At 46.8% G+C, this 14,285-nt stretch overlaps 1 pseudogene; it reads left to right on the top strand.

Moving 5' to 3' along the window:
• The first annotated feature begins 2,714 nt into the window (after positions 1–2,714).
• On the top strand, positions 2,715–3,134 carry LOC112633509 (annotated as a pseudogene).
• Positions 3,135–14,285: the final 11,151 nt, after the last annotated feature.

Below are 14,285 nucleotides of genomic sequence, written 5' to 3'. Positions count from 1 at the left end.
ACCATTTACCAAACCCCCATATATATGTGGATGGAATTCTAAATGCCTTATTCTATTTTTTTTTTTTTTTTTTTGAGGCGGAGTCTTCACTCTGTCGCCCAGGCTGGAGTGCAGTGGCACCATCTCGGCTCACTGCAAGCTCCGCCTCCCGGGTTCGCGCCATTCTCCTGCCTCAGCCTCCCGAGTAGCTGGGATTACAGGCGCCGCCACCTCGCCCGGCTAGTTTTTTGTATTTTAGTAGAGACGGGGTTTCACCGTCTTAGCCAGGATGGTCTCGATCTCCTGACCTCGTGATCCGCCCGCCTCGGCCTCCCAAAGTGCAGGGATTACAGGCGTGAGCCACCGCGCCCGGCGCCTTATTCTATTTTATTAAGTTTTCTGATTACCCTATGCCAGTACCAGATCACTTAATTGAAATTGGTATTATTATCAAGAGGACACGTGCTTCTAGCAAATAAATAATGTTGAGACAACACCCAGAGAGTTTAATTTCCCACCTCTCCTAACCACACTTCCCAGAGATAAAGCTCTGGGTTAGGGTTCGCAGCAGGATTAGGGAGCCAGAGCCCAGCCGGGGTGCTGGGGAGCATGCGGGGCCTCAGGACCAGCGAAGGGAGGTCGCAGTCATTTCTCCAGCGTTCTGGGTGGTCCCTATTCATTAGCTAGAAATGATGCACCTTTGGGGCTAGCAACGCGCTGTGATTGTTAGTACTTCATTGATGGAAAAAATGCGGTCATGAGCGGCTGTCTAATCCACAATCATACTGCTAGGGAGTAGGTGAAATTCCTCAAGTTAAAGTTGCACAGCAAGACACATGCTGATTCTTTTATTTGCAATATCTTCCCTCCTCCATCACTCTTTCACATGTTGTAGCACATGTATGTATATATATGGTGTGTGTATATATAATATAAATATATGGATGTAATTATTTTATATATTATATATATCGTGTGTGTGTGTGTGTGTGTATATATATATATATTTGAGTCAGGGCCTCACTTTGTCACCTAGGCTGGAGTGCAGTGGCACAATCATGGCTCACTGCAGCCTCAACCTCCTGGGCTCCAGTGATCCTCCCCCATCAACTTCCTGAGTAGCCACGACTAAGGCGTGCAATACCCCAGTAGACCAGAAACTCCACAGGGTTGGGCACTAAGTCTATTTTGTTTACTGCTCTACGCCCAATGCCTGTAATTGTGAGAGTGTATGGTAGGTGCTCAATGGATGTTTGTGGATTGACAGGAAAACCCTTATCCTAGGTGCCTAGGAAAGGGTTAAGACATGCTAACAAGGCCGGGCCTGGTGGCTCCTGCCTGTAATCCCAGCTCTTTGGGAGGCTGAGGTGGGTGGATCACTTGATATCAGGAGTTCGAGACAAGCCTGGCCAACATGGCGAAACCCCCTCTCTACTAAAAATACAAAAATTAGCTGGGCATGGTGGTGGGCGCCTGTAATCCCAGCTGCTCGGGAGGCTGAGGCAGGAGAATTGCATGAACCTGGGAGGCGGAGGTTGCAATGAGCCGAGATTGCGTCACTGCACTCCAGCCTGGGTGACAAAAGGGAAGCCTCTGCTTCCACCACTTATCTGTGTAGGTGCTATGACCCTGTGCCTGAGTAACCCGGAACCTGTGAGTAACAGAGTATTCATCATTTTGGTTGCTTTTATTTAAACATTGGTACCAAGTCACCTTTCAATAAGCTAGACCCGGCCAGTGCGGTGGCTCACGCCTGTAATCCCAGCACTTTGGAAGGTTGAGGCAGGCAGATCACGAGGTCAGGAGCTCAAGACCAGCCTGGCCAATATGGTGAAACCCCGTCTTTACTAAAAATACAAAAAAATTAGCCGGGCATGGGGGAGCTCACCTGTAGTCCCAGCTATGCGGGAGGCTGAGGCAGGAGAATCACTTGAACCTGGGAGGCAGAGGTTACAGTGAGCGAGATCGTGCCACTGCACTCCAGCCTGGGTGACAAGAGGTTCCATGTCAAAAAATAAAAATAAAAATAAGCTAGACCCAGGAAGCAGAAATCATGCCCATGCCCTGGGTTCTCCTGGTCATGGTTTATGTGCCAGTGCTTTTGTTACCTGTCTCCTGGATGGGCTATGCAGGCTCACAAGACTTTCCCTTACTCACCACACTTGGGGAGTGGAGTGTCTCATAGATTTGCTGCCATCTGATAAAATGAAAATTCTAAATTATCCTGGAATATTTTCTTGGTTACTAGAATAACAAATCCTACGAATCTTGGTCTCCTACCACAAGAGAAAATTATCGTTTCTATCTATCAACTAACTTACATTCCATCATAAGGTGGACTTTTCCCCAGATGTTAAAAAATGCATGCTGGGCGTGGTGGCTCAAGCCTGTAATTCCAGCTACTTGGGAGACTGAGGTGGGAAGATCCTTCGAGCCCAGTAGTTGGAGGCTGCAACAAACTACGATTGTGCCACTGTACTCCAGCCTGGGAAACAGAGCACGACCTTGTCTGTATTTACAAAAAAAAGAGAAAAGACTGGTCACGGTGGCTCATGCCTGTGCTGGCTCATCCCAGCACTTTGGGAGGCCGAGGTAGGAGGATAGCTTGAGCCCAGGAGTTCAAGACCGGCCTGGGCAACATAGGGAGACCCTGTGTCTACAAAATATAAAAATTAGGGCCCCAATTTCTACGCACACCGGAAGACGGAGGTCGTCTTTCCTTGCCTAATGCAGCCATGGCTCGTGGTCCCAAGAAGCATCCGAAGCAGGTAGCAGCTCCAAAGCTTGGATGCTGAATAAATTGAGCGGTGTGTTTGCTCCTCGTTCATCTACCAGTCCCCACAAGTTGAGAGAGTGTCTCCCCCTCATCATTTTCCTAAGGAACAGACTTAAGTATGCCCTGACAGGAAATGAAGTAAAGAAGATTTGCATGCAGCGGTTCATGAAGATCGACGGCAGGGTTTGTATTGATATAACCTACCCTGCTGGATTCATGGATATCAGCAGCATTGACAAGAGGGGAGAGAATTTCTGTCTGATCTATGACACCAAGGGTCGCTTTGCTGTACATCGTGTTACACCCGAGGAGGCCAAATACAAGTTTGTGCAAATGGAGAAAAATCTTTGTGGGCACAAAAGGAATCCCTCAAATATAAATATATTTATATATATGTGTGTGTGTGTATATATATTTATATATGTATGTGATTATATATATTTATATATGTGTGTGTGTGTGTGTGTGTATATATATATTTTTCCCAAATGGAAAAGAAGACGTGAGCCACCGAGCCCAGCCTCCACAATTGTATTACACATATATCAAAACATGTTGTACACTGTAAATATACATAACTTTCATTTGTCAGTTTCAGCTTAATAAAATTGGAGGAAAAGGCTAGTAGAGAATAAAATGAGATATGGGCATAGATAATAATGCAGAAGAATGGACAAGAATCTTGCCAGGTGGTAGATTTATGCAAAATAGTAAAGAATAAGATCCTCATTATAAAAGCTGCGTGCAAGGCCAGGCGCAGTGGCTCATGCCTGTAATCTCAGCACTTTGGGAGGCTGAGGTGGGTGGATCACCTGAGGTCAGGAGTTCGAGACCAGCCTGGCCAACATGGTGAAACCCCATCTCTACTAAAAAATACAAAAATTAGCTGGGTGTGGTGGCAGGTGCCTGTAATCCCAGCTACTAGAGGGGGCTGAAGCAGGAGAATCGCTTGAACCCGGGAAGTGGAGGTTGCAGTGAGCTGAGATGGTGCCACTGCACTCCAGCCAGGGTGACAGAGCGAGACTCCACCTCAAAAAAAAAAAAAAAGCTGTATGCGGAGATATGTACTTAAATATATAGAAAAGGGACTCCAAGGATATTTACCAATAATGCACGTTTCCTTCTGGGGAGAAGCGAAGCAATTCCTACTTGTTGGTATGGGAAGAGCACCTGCCAGGGCAGAGCCTGAGAGAAATATCCTATTAACTTCAGGAATAATGCTCAATTCTGGGAAAAAGCCAGGAAGATGGACATTTATGTGTTCCATAGCAATACATATTTATAAAATACACTTATACATATTTTAAGAGTATTTCATAACCAAAATATACATATGCCTTCCTGGATTTTAAAAATATATTAATACTAAAAGCTAACAGAAAGTTATCAAGTGGAAAAAAATGCAAGTCTCTACCTTTACCCACCCCTCACCTGCCTTCCCACTTCCAGGTAGCCACCATAAACAATGTTGCCTTAGATCTGGAATTGTTCCTTTGTAAGTAAATGTTGTTGTTAAGAGAAAATGCTACTAGCAAGCGTTTTCTGCAGCAAATTTGGATGGCTATGCATTGGGTGTGGTCATGGGAGGAGAAAGAAATTAAACCATCCCTCCAATGGGGGGAAGAAAAAAGGAAAGAAAGGAAGAAAGGAAAAAGAAGACAATGACCCACAAAATGAGCACCTCTGAGTCTGATATGAAACCCTTCTACGCATAGTGCACAGGCACAACAGTTGACCACCAGGCCTTAATTATTACTACTACTACTACTATTATTATTATTATTATTATTATTATTATTTTAAAGGCAGAGTTTCGCTCTTGTTGCCCAGGCTGGAGTACAATGGCACAATCTCGGCTCACCTCAATCTCTGCCTCCCAGGTTCAAGCGATTCTCCTGCCTCAGCCTCCCGAGTAGCTGGGATTTCAAGCATGTGCCACCACGCCTGGCTAATTTTGTATTTTTAATAGAGACTGGGTTTCTCTATGTTGGTCAGGCTGGTCTCGAATTCCTGACCTCAAGTGATCCGCCTGCCTCGGCCTCCCAAAGTGCTGGGATTACAGGCATGAGCCATGTACCTGGCCAATATTTATTATTTTAAAATTGTATGTAAAGATGGAGTCTCACTATGTTGCCCAGGTTGAACTCCTGGGTTCAAGCATTCTTCCTGCCTGCCTAGGCCTCCCAAAGTGCTGTGATGACAAGTGGGAGCTACCGCACCCAGTCCTGCCTTTTGAATAATAATGATGTTAATTAGAATAAGAGCAGCAGCTATTATGCTTGACCCTATTTCTTTTTCTTTCTTTCTTTCTTTTTTTTTTTTTTTTGAGATGGAGTTTCCCGCTATTGTCCAGGCTGGAGTGCAGTGTCAGGATCTCTGCTCACTGCAAACTCCGCCTCCTGAGTTCAAGTTATTCTCCTGCCTCAGCCTCTGGATTAGCTGGGATTACAGGCATGCCTCATCATGCCTGTCTAATATTTGTAGTTTTAGTGGTGACAGGGTTTCACCATGTTTGCCAGGCTGGTCTTAAACCCCTGACCTCAAGTGATTCACCTACCTGGGCCTCCCAAAGTGCTGAGATTACAGGCATGAGCCACCATGCCTGGCCCTTTTCCTTTTTTATTAATTGAGACAGGTCTTGCTCTGTCACCCGGGCTGGAGTGCAGCGGCACAAACGCTGCTTGCTACAGTCTCAACCTCCTAGGCTTGAGCAATCCTTCTGCCTCAGCCTCTCGTGTACCTGGGACCACAGGCACACGTCACCATGGCTGGTTAATTTTTAAATTTCCTGTAAAGACAGGGTCTTGTAGAGAACAGCCTAGGCTGGTCAGGAATTCTTGGGCTCGATCAATCCTCCTGCCTCAGCCTCCCAAAGCGCTTGCATTACAGGCGTAAGCCACTGTGCCTGGCCTACCCATCGTGGTCTCAACTGCCACATTTTCTGCCGCTTGGATTTTACCCATCCCTCTCCTCCACCCATCCCTCCTTTCTCAGTATTGTAAAACATACCCGACCTCATATCATTTTACCCAGAAATACATCAATGTGCATCTAAGCAGATAAAGGCATTCCTGCTTGTTTGTTTTTCTAACCCCCAATGTGATGATCACGCCCAGTACAAGTTAATAAAAATTTCTGGGCTGGGTGCGGTGGCTTGCACCTGCAATCCTAGCACTTTGGGAGGCCAAGACAGGAGGATGGCTTGAGGCAGGGAATTTGAGACCAGCCTGGGCAACAGAATGAGACCCCCATCTCCACATACATACACACACACAAATTAGTGTGGTGTGGTGGTGGGAGGCTGTGGTCTCAGTTACTTGGGAGGCTGAGGTGGGAGGACTGCTTGAGCCCAGGAGGTTGAGGCTGCAGTGAGCCATGATTGTGCCACTGCCCTCCAGCCTGAGTGATAGAGTGAGACCCTATCTCAAAATAAATAAATAAGCCAGGCATTTATTAATTTTGTGATTCACATTTGTAATCACAGCACTTGGGGAGGCTGAGACAGGAAAATTGCTCAAACCTGAGAGGGGCGGGTTGCAGTGAGCAGAGATCATGCCGCTGTACTCCAGCCCAGGCAACAGAGTGAGTGGGACTCCATCTCAAAAAAATAAATAATAAATGAATAATAATTCCTTACCATCTAACAACAGGTCCCCTTTTCAATTCTGTACTTTTAAAGGAGACCAGAGGAAGAGCTGAAAGCTTTGGAAACTTGGCAAACATTGTAAAGCACTTAAATGAATGTCTTCAAGGGCTGTGCTCAAAGTGTGATCCCTGGGTGAGGCCACCAAACCACCCTGGAGCTTGCTGGAAATGCAAAATCCCAGGCCCAGGGCCAGTGGGGATCCAGTGGAACGGAACGACCACTTGACCAAAACCAACGGATCATTAAAGTTTGAGGTTGGCTACGTACACTGTGTGGAAGGCAGTGGCCAGTCCGCTCTGAATTAATCTACTTTTTTTGAGACCTGGATCTTGCGGGTTGGTAGCAGCTTCACTGAGTCCTCCCACCAGCAGTGAGAGCCCACCATGCGTTAAACATCAACCAGGCCTATGGGGACAGACAGGGTCACCGCCGTTGACAGGCTCCTATTCCAGCGCAAGATACAGACAAGAAGCTAATAAATTGATAAAGAAATAAAGCAATTTCAGGTTGTGATTGTTTACCTATGAGCTGTATGAGGCCTCCCCAACAAGCCTACTGAAATTGCACTAACAGCGCTAGGTGCGGTGGCTCACACCTGTAATCCCTGCACTTTGGGAGGCTGAGGTGGGCGGATCACCTAAGGTCAGGAGTTGGAGACCAGCTGGCCAACATGGTGAAACTCCGTCTCTACTAAAAGTACAAATATTAGCTGGGAGTGGTAGCACCTGCCTGTAATCTCAGCTACTAGGGAGACTGAGGCATGGGAATCGCTTGAACCCAGGAGGTGGAGGTTGCAGTGAGCCCAGATCGCACCACTGTGCTCTAGCCTGGGTGATACAGCAAGTAAGACTCAGTCTCAAAAAAAAAAGAAAAACAAAATTGTTCCAGCACCTAATGTATCCTCCCCCTCTGGCTTTACTTTGCCCTGTGGCCTGTCTCCAGATGTTGGACCACGCACCTTACTACTTATTTGCTCATTGCTTTTCTCCCAGGCCAGGATGTAATCATCACACACACACTGTCATATGCCCACCCTTAGGACACAGAAGGAGTAGGAGAAATACTTGTTGAATGAAAGTTACTATAAATTTTCAAACAATGAGAGTGCCTAATAGTGATCAATACCTGATTAGTGATTGTTTTTTTAGTACATCTGATTCCTACCCACGGCAAGAGTTCCTATGCGGAATGAGGCTACAATTCTTTTCACTGGAAATAAATTGCACCCTATCCTGGGTGCTGCTCCAACCTCGCCTCAGGGCTGGGAGCCTGGTGCTGCCACACCCTTGCCCTGAGCAGAAGAATCCGGAAGAAGCCTTTGGCCAGAGCGGCAGGTGAGTCATTTGAGGACTCTATGCCCTTGTGGCCATCCTTCAGTCACCTGTCTGGAATTTTATTTTTTTTAGCCCAAGGGCTCTGCATCAAAGAACTGATTTTTTTTGTTGTTGTTCAGGCTATACCTAAAAGGGACCTAATCTGTCTCATTTATATAAAGATCTCAGATCTCTCAAAAGGGATCTACAAATTCAGAGTAATTCTGCTCAAAATTAAAGGGAAAAAAATTTCTTGGTGGAGGGAATCGTGTAGAGTTGGAGAAATCCAATAGATTGTAAAGTTCTTGCGGAGGGTGGAGTTGGTGAGAGGAGGCAGAGAAACAAGGTGAAGGCCTTTGCACGCCATCTGGTATCTGTGTCCAATAGACGGTTTCACCCACAGCATGGCAGAGTCCAGCATGGATCCATGAATATGTGGGAATCAGGGAAATGATGAAGACAGTACTTCAAATGGGAGGGATTTTTTTGTTTTGTTTTGTTTTTGAGATGGAGTCTCGCTCTGTTGCCCAGGCTGGAGTGCAATGGCGCGATCTCCGCTCACCGCAACCTCTGCTTCCCAGGTTCAAGCAATTCTCCTGCCTCAGCTTCCCAAGTAGCTGGGATTACAGGCACGAGCCACCACACCCGGCTAATTTTTATATTTTTAGAAGAGACAGGGTTTCACCATGCTAGCCAAGCTGGTCTCGAACTCCCGACCTCAGGCAATCCGCCCGTCTCAACCTCCCAAAGTGCTGGGATTACAGGCGTGAGCCACCGCGCCTGGCCATGGGAGGGATTTTTATTTTATTTTTTTTTTGAGACAGAGTCTCGCTCTGTCTTCCAGGCTGGAGTGCAGTGGTCCAATCTCGGCTCACTACAACCTCCGCCTCCCGGGTTCAAGCGATTCTCCTGCCTCAGCCTCCCGAGTAGCTGGGACTACAGGCGCCCGCCACCATTCCCGGCTAATTTTTGTATTTTTAGTAGAGACGGGGTTTTACCATATTGGCCAGGCTGGTCTCGAACTCCTGACCTTGTGATCCGCCCGCCTCGGCCTCCCAAAGTGCTGGGATTACAGGATTGAGACACCGCGCCCGGCCGGGAGGGATTTTTAAGTAAATGCTATTGGGCCAATCGACTGGAAGTCTATCCATTTGGAAACAGTGACATGAGGCTTCCTCCTCAAACCCCAAACACATATAGACACACATTCCACAATTCCACACGGGCTCAAGACCCAAACCTAAAAAACAAATTATATGAGAATGCTTGATACAAGACTAATAAAAAGAAGACTGGGCCGGGCATGGTGGCTCACGCCCATAACACCAACACCTTGAGAGGCCTAGCTGGGAGGATCGCTTAAGACCAGGAGTTTGAGACCAGCCTGGGCAGCATGGTGAGACCCCCGTCTCTACAAAAAATACAAAAATTAGCTGGGTGTGCTGGCACAAGCCTGTAGTCCCAGCTACTCAGCAGGCTGAGGTGGGAGGATCGCCTGAGCCCAGGAATGAAGGCTGCAATGAGCCCCGATTGAGTGATTGAACCTGGGTGACAAGAGTGCGACCCCGTCTCAAAAAAGAAAAAGAAAGAAACTATACTTTCAGGGATAATTTCTATAGCTGGTTACTAGAAAAGTTTCTCTAAATATGTAGAGCACCATTTAAACATAATAATAAAAAGGCTGGGAGGGGTGGCTCACGCCTGTAATCCCAGCACTTTGCGAGGCCGAGGTGGGCAGATCGCTTGAGGCCAGGAGTCCGAGACCAGCCTGGCCAACATGGCGAAACTCCGTCTCTATGAAAAATCCAAAAATTAGGCCGGGCGTGGTAGCTCATGCCTGTAATCTCAGCACTTTGGGAGGGCAAGGCAGACAGATCACATGAGGTTGGGAGTTCAAGACCAGCCTGGCCAACATGGTGAAACCTCATCTCTACTAAAAATACAAAAATTAACCAGGTGTGGTGGTGCATATCTGTAATCCCAGCTACTCAGGAGGCTGAGGCAGGAGAATTGCCTGAACCTGGGACGCACAGGTTGCAGTGAGCCGAGATCGCACCACTGCACTCCAGCCTGGGCGACAGAGTGAGACTCCATCTCAAAAAAAAAAAAAAGAAAGAAAGAAAAATACAAAAATTAGCCGGATGTGGCAGTGCACGCCTGCAATCTCAGCTGCTAGGAGGCTGAAGCGGGAGAATCATTTGGACCGGACCCAGGAGACAGAGGTTGCAGTGAACAGAGATCGCATCACTGTACTCTAGCCTGGGTGACAGAGCGAGACTCCATTTCAAAATAATAATAATAATAATGATAATAATAAGAAGAAGAAGAAGAGAAAGAGAAAGAACACTAAAAATATAGTGCAATGGTAACATGAGCAAAGAGCTTAAACAGGTAGTTAGTTCACTGAAGAAAGAATACAGGTAAATACAGTAAATACAGTAAATACCAGAAAAGTTGTCATCATCATACCATTTCTACCATCAGGGTGTGCAGATGCTAAAATGACAAACAAACAGAGAATGAGACATAGCTGTAGATAATGTCGAAGAATGGCCAAGAATGTTGCTTGGCAAATTCATGTAAAAGAGCAGTAAGATCTTCTTTATAAATGCGGTGTGCAGAAATATGTACTTAAATACAGTACATAGAAAAAGGACTCAAGGGCTACAGACTTCTTTTTTTTTTTTTTTTTTGAGACGGAGTCTCGCTCTGTCGCCCGGGCTGGAGTGCAGTGGCCGGATCTCAGCTCACTGCAAGCTCCGCCTCCCGGGTTTACGCCATTCTCCTGCCTCAGCCTCCCAAGTAACTGGGACTACAGGCGCCCGCCATCTCGCCCGGCTAGTTTTTTGTATTTTTTAGTAGAGACGGGGTTTCACCGTGTTCGCCAGGATGGTCTCGATCTTCTGACCTCGTGATCCACCCGTCTCGGCCTCCCAAAGTGCTGGGATTACAGGCTTGAGCCACCGCGCCCGGCCGGGCTACAGACTTCTTAATCCTGGTTATTTCTGTGGAGAAGCTAGGGAGTTCCTACTCGTTATGGCGTACCAACTGGAACACCCATTGCAGGTGAACTTGCCAGGACACAGGCTCTCCTCCTCGCTGTCAGCAGGGGTCTAATTCAATTGGTGGGAGCATTTGAGAACCTAAATGTAGCATTAGCTACAAACTCTTGGACACTACACCCTCCCTTCTTGCATTTACCCTATAGCATATACCTGTATGATTCTGTAAGTCCTATAGATACTATGGGGGATGATCTATTACATTCTGTAGCATTGAACTTCCTAAATGTTCACAGCTCTTAGGTCCTAAACAGCCTGTGGGATGGCTTTTGCTTGGGCCACAGGCTATATTAAAATGTGTCTCAATCAAGCAGGGAAATAGTTTAATCTTAAAGCAAGTGGTTTAGCACCTGGTGTGAGAATCTCGCTTGAGCTGCCTGCCTGGCCCTAAAGGGGACGTCTCTAAACATCTGCCTCTGGGGTTCCCAAGTGTGCGGTGGGGAGTCACCTTCACAGAGAGGACTTGCTGCGACCTCTAAGGCACCATGCCTCTTCTCTTTCCTTCCGAGTGATGCCTGACAGTGTCCTAAGTATTTGTTTGTGGTGGTTTATCCTCCCCAGTCATGGTAAGCTTTGTGAGGTCAGGGGCTTTGTTGCTTTTGTTCCCCAGGGTCCCCAAGCCAGGCCTGGCATCCGGAGGTGCTCAGAGTGTATCTGTTGCAGGAACAAGAAAGTCTTATCCACCGCCCTTGCAGCTTAAGAAAAGCATCTTATTTACTAAACACTCGCTGTGGTCCAAATGCTTTGTTGAGCAAGGTAGATAAGAGGATGGATGTTTGTGGACTGAAAGAACCAGCTCCTGACCCCACCCTTAGTGCTCCAATTCTGGCTGGGCTCTGGATGCCCCAGGGCCTTGCTATCCCTTCCCCTCCCCCTGCTTCCTCTAAGGATCTTCTCCATCCTTCAAGACCCTCAGGATTGCTGCGAAGCTGTCTCACCCCTGGACTGGACCAGACCACCCTGTAGCCTCCCATAGCACCCTCTTGCAGGATGTGGAGCAGCATCGTTGGCCTCTATCCACTAGATGCCAGGAGCACCCTCCCTAGTCACGACAACCAAAAATATCCCCAAACCTTGCTGAATGTCCCCTGGGGGGTCGGGGGCACTAAATCACCTGATTGAGCTACTGCTTTAATATAAGGGTTCTGCCCCAGGGCTTGCCCTTTCTAGACTGAAAAGAGACCTAATCTCAGCCTCATTAGTAGAAAGATATCCAGTCTTTATATCTACCCATTCTGAGTAATTCTACACAAAATTAGAGCAAGATTTGTTTATGTGTTGGAAGGTGGGGAAGAACAGGACACATTGGTTCTATAACTTTACTGGAAGACTTGAACCAGGGAGATAAGGCAGAAATTGAAACAAGGCTGAAAGCTACAATAATCAAAACAGTCTGGCATCAGCATAGGAATAGACTCTGGAACAGAATCATAGGAATAGAATCAACTAAACATGTAAGAGGGTGTAGAAGAAGGCACATGGATAGAGGTCAGCTCATTATATGATTAAAGGTGACATTTCCAGGCCAGGTGCCATGGCTCATGCCTATAATCCCAGCACTTTGGGAGGCTGAGGTGGGTGAATCACCTGAGGTCAGGAGTTCGAGACCAGCCTGACCAACATGGCGAAACCCTGTCTCTACTAAAAATACAAAAATTAGCCGGGCATGGTGGTGGGCGCCTGCATTCCAAACTACTCAGGAGGCTGAGGCAGGAGAATCGCTTGAACCCGGGAGGTGGAGGTTGCCACGAGCCAAGATTGCACCATTACACTCCAGCCTGGGCGACAGTGTGAGACTGCATCTCAGAAAAAAAAAAAAAAAGATGACATTTCCATCAGCCCCATCCATGCAGTGAAGGCAATTTATTATATGTCTATTTGGGAAGAATACAAATTAGGTCTACTTTAGACCATAAATATATTCACCCTACTCATCTCTGCCACCCATACTAGATACACCGAAGATCTCAACATCAACAACAATTAATTAAAGTAGTTGGGGAAGACCAGGTGCAGTGGCTCACACCTGTAATCCCAGCACTCTGGGAGGCCCAGGCAGATGTATCACCTGAGGTCAGGAGTTCAAGACCAGCCTGGCCAACATGGTGAAACCCCGTCTCTACTGAAAATACAAAAATTAGCTTGACATGGTGTCGTGCACCTGTAATCCCAGCTATTCGGGAGGCTGAGGTAGGAGAATTGCTTGAACCTGAGAGGTGGAGGATGCAGTGAGTCAAGATTGTGCTGCTGCACTCCAGCCTGAGCAACAGAGGAAGATTCTGTCTTGAAAAAAAAAATACATAAAAATAAATAAATAAAGTAGTTGGGGGAAAAAACTGAAGAAAAGATAACACAGCAGAAAAATGGGCAAGTCACATAAATCCAAGAGAAGAAGTAATACAAATGACCCCAGCCGGGCGCGGTGGCTCACGCCTGTAATCCCAGCACTTTGGGAGGCCGAGGCGGGCGGATCACAAGGTCAGGAGATCGAGACCACGGTGAAACCCCGTCTCTACTAAAAAATACAAAAAATTAGCCGGGCGCAGTTGTGGGCGCCTGTAGTCCCAGCTACTCGGGAGGCTGAGGCAGGAGAATGGCGTGAACCCGGGAGGCGGAGCTTGCAGTGAGCCGAGATCGCGCCACTGCACTCCAGCCTGGGCGACAGAGCGAGACTCCGTCTCAAAAAAAAAAAAAACAACAACAACAAAAAAACAAATGACCGACAAATATTTGAAAAGATGCATATCAAATGTGCACTTTCTTTTGGAGTGGATTATCTTGTTGGCAAAAATTGAGGACTGGTAATGTAACTCTCCTCCCTACAACATCTGGATTTAGAACTTTTCCTGCATTGCGGTAGGGAAGATGAGGGACTGGGACATTTTAGAGACTGTAGTCTCCTACAGCCTTACCCTGGCAGCCCCCGGGCCCTAAATAGCCTGTGGATGTGTCTGTTTGTGCCACAGGTTACTTTAAAAGACAACTTGACTCAACTTGTTAGGGTGTGTGCTCAGCACCTACTGTTCACACATTTTTGCCACCTGCCTGGCCCTGAAGGGTGAGTTACTAAACCACTATGTTCCCTGGTTCCTTCAAATGCAAAATGAACACATAATCCTTCCTACTTCACAGGGTCCATACAAGGATTAAATGAACATGCAGAGGGCTGGTGAGGAACATAAGGTAGGCCTGTTAGGCCTGTTAGCCATGAGGCATATGAAAAAAGTGTAACAAAAGCCAAAAAAAAAAAAAAAAAAAAGGCCAGGCTCAGTGGCTCCCACCTGGAATCCTGTTACTTTGGGAGGCCGAAGTGGGAGAATTGCTTGAGGGTCAAGGGTTCAAAACCAGCCTGGGCAACATAGTGCAAACTTGTCTTTGAAAATAATAATAATAATAATAATAATAATAACACAACAAAAAAAATCGTAATGTACTAATATGGCAGTTATTATCTTTTTTTTTTTTTAAAGACAAGATCACGCCACTGCACTCCAGCATAGGCAACAAGA

Source organism: Theropithecus gelada, chromosome 10, assembly GCF_003255815.1.
Source record: "Theropithecus gelada isolate Dixy chromosome 10, Tgel_1.0, whole genome shotgun sequence".
Taxonomy (NCBI): Eukaryota; Metazoa; Chordata; class Mammalia; order Primates; family Cercopithecidae; genus Theropithecus; species Theropithecus gelada.
Note: the sequence above shows the minus strand (reverse complement) of the source record. Positions and strands in the feature narration are given on the sequence as shown.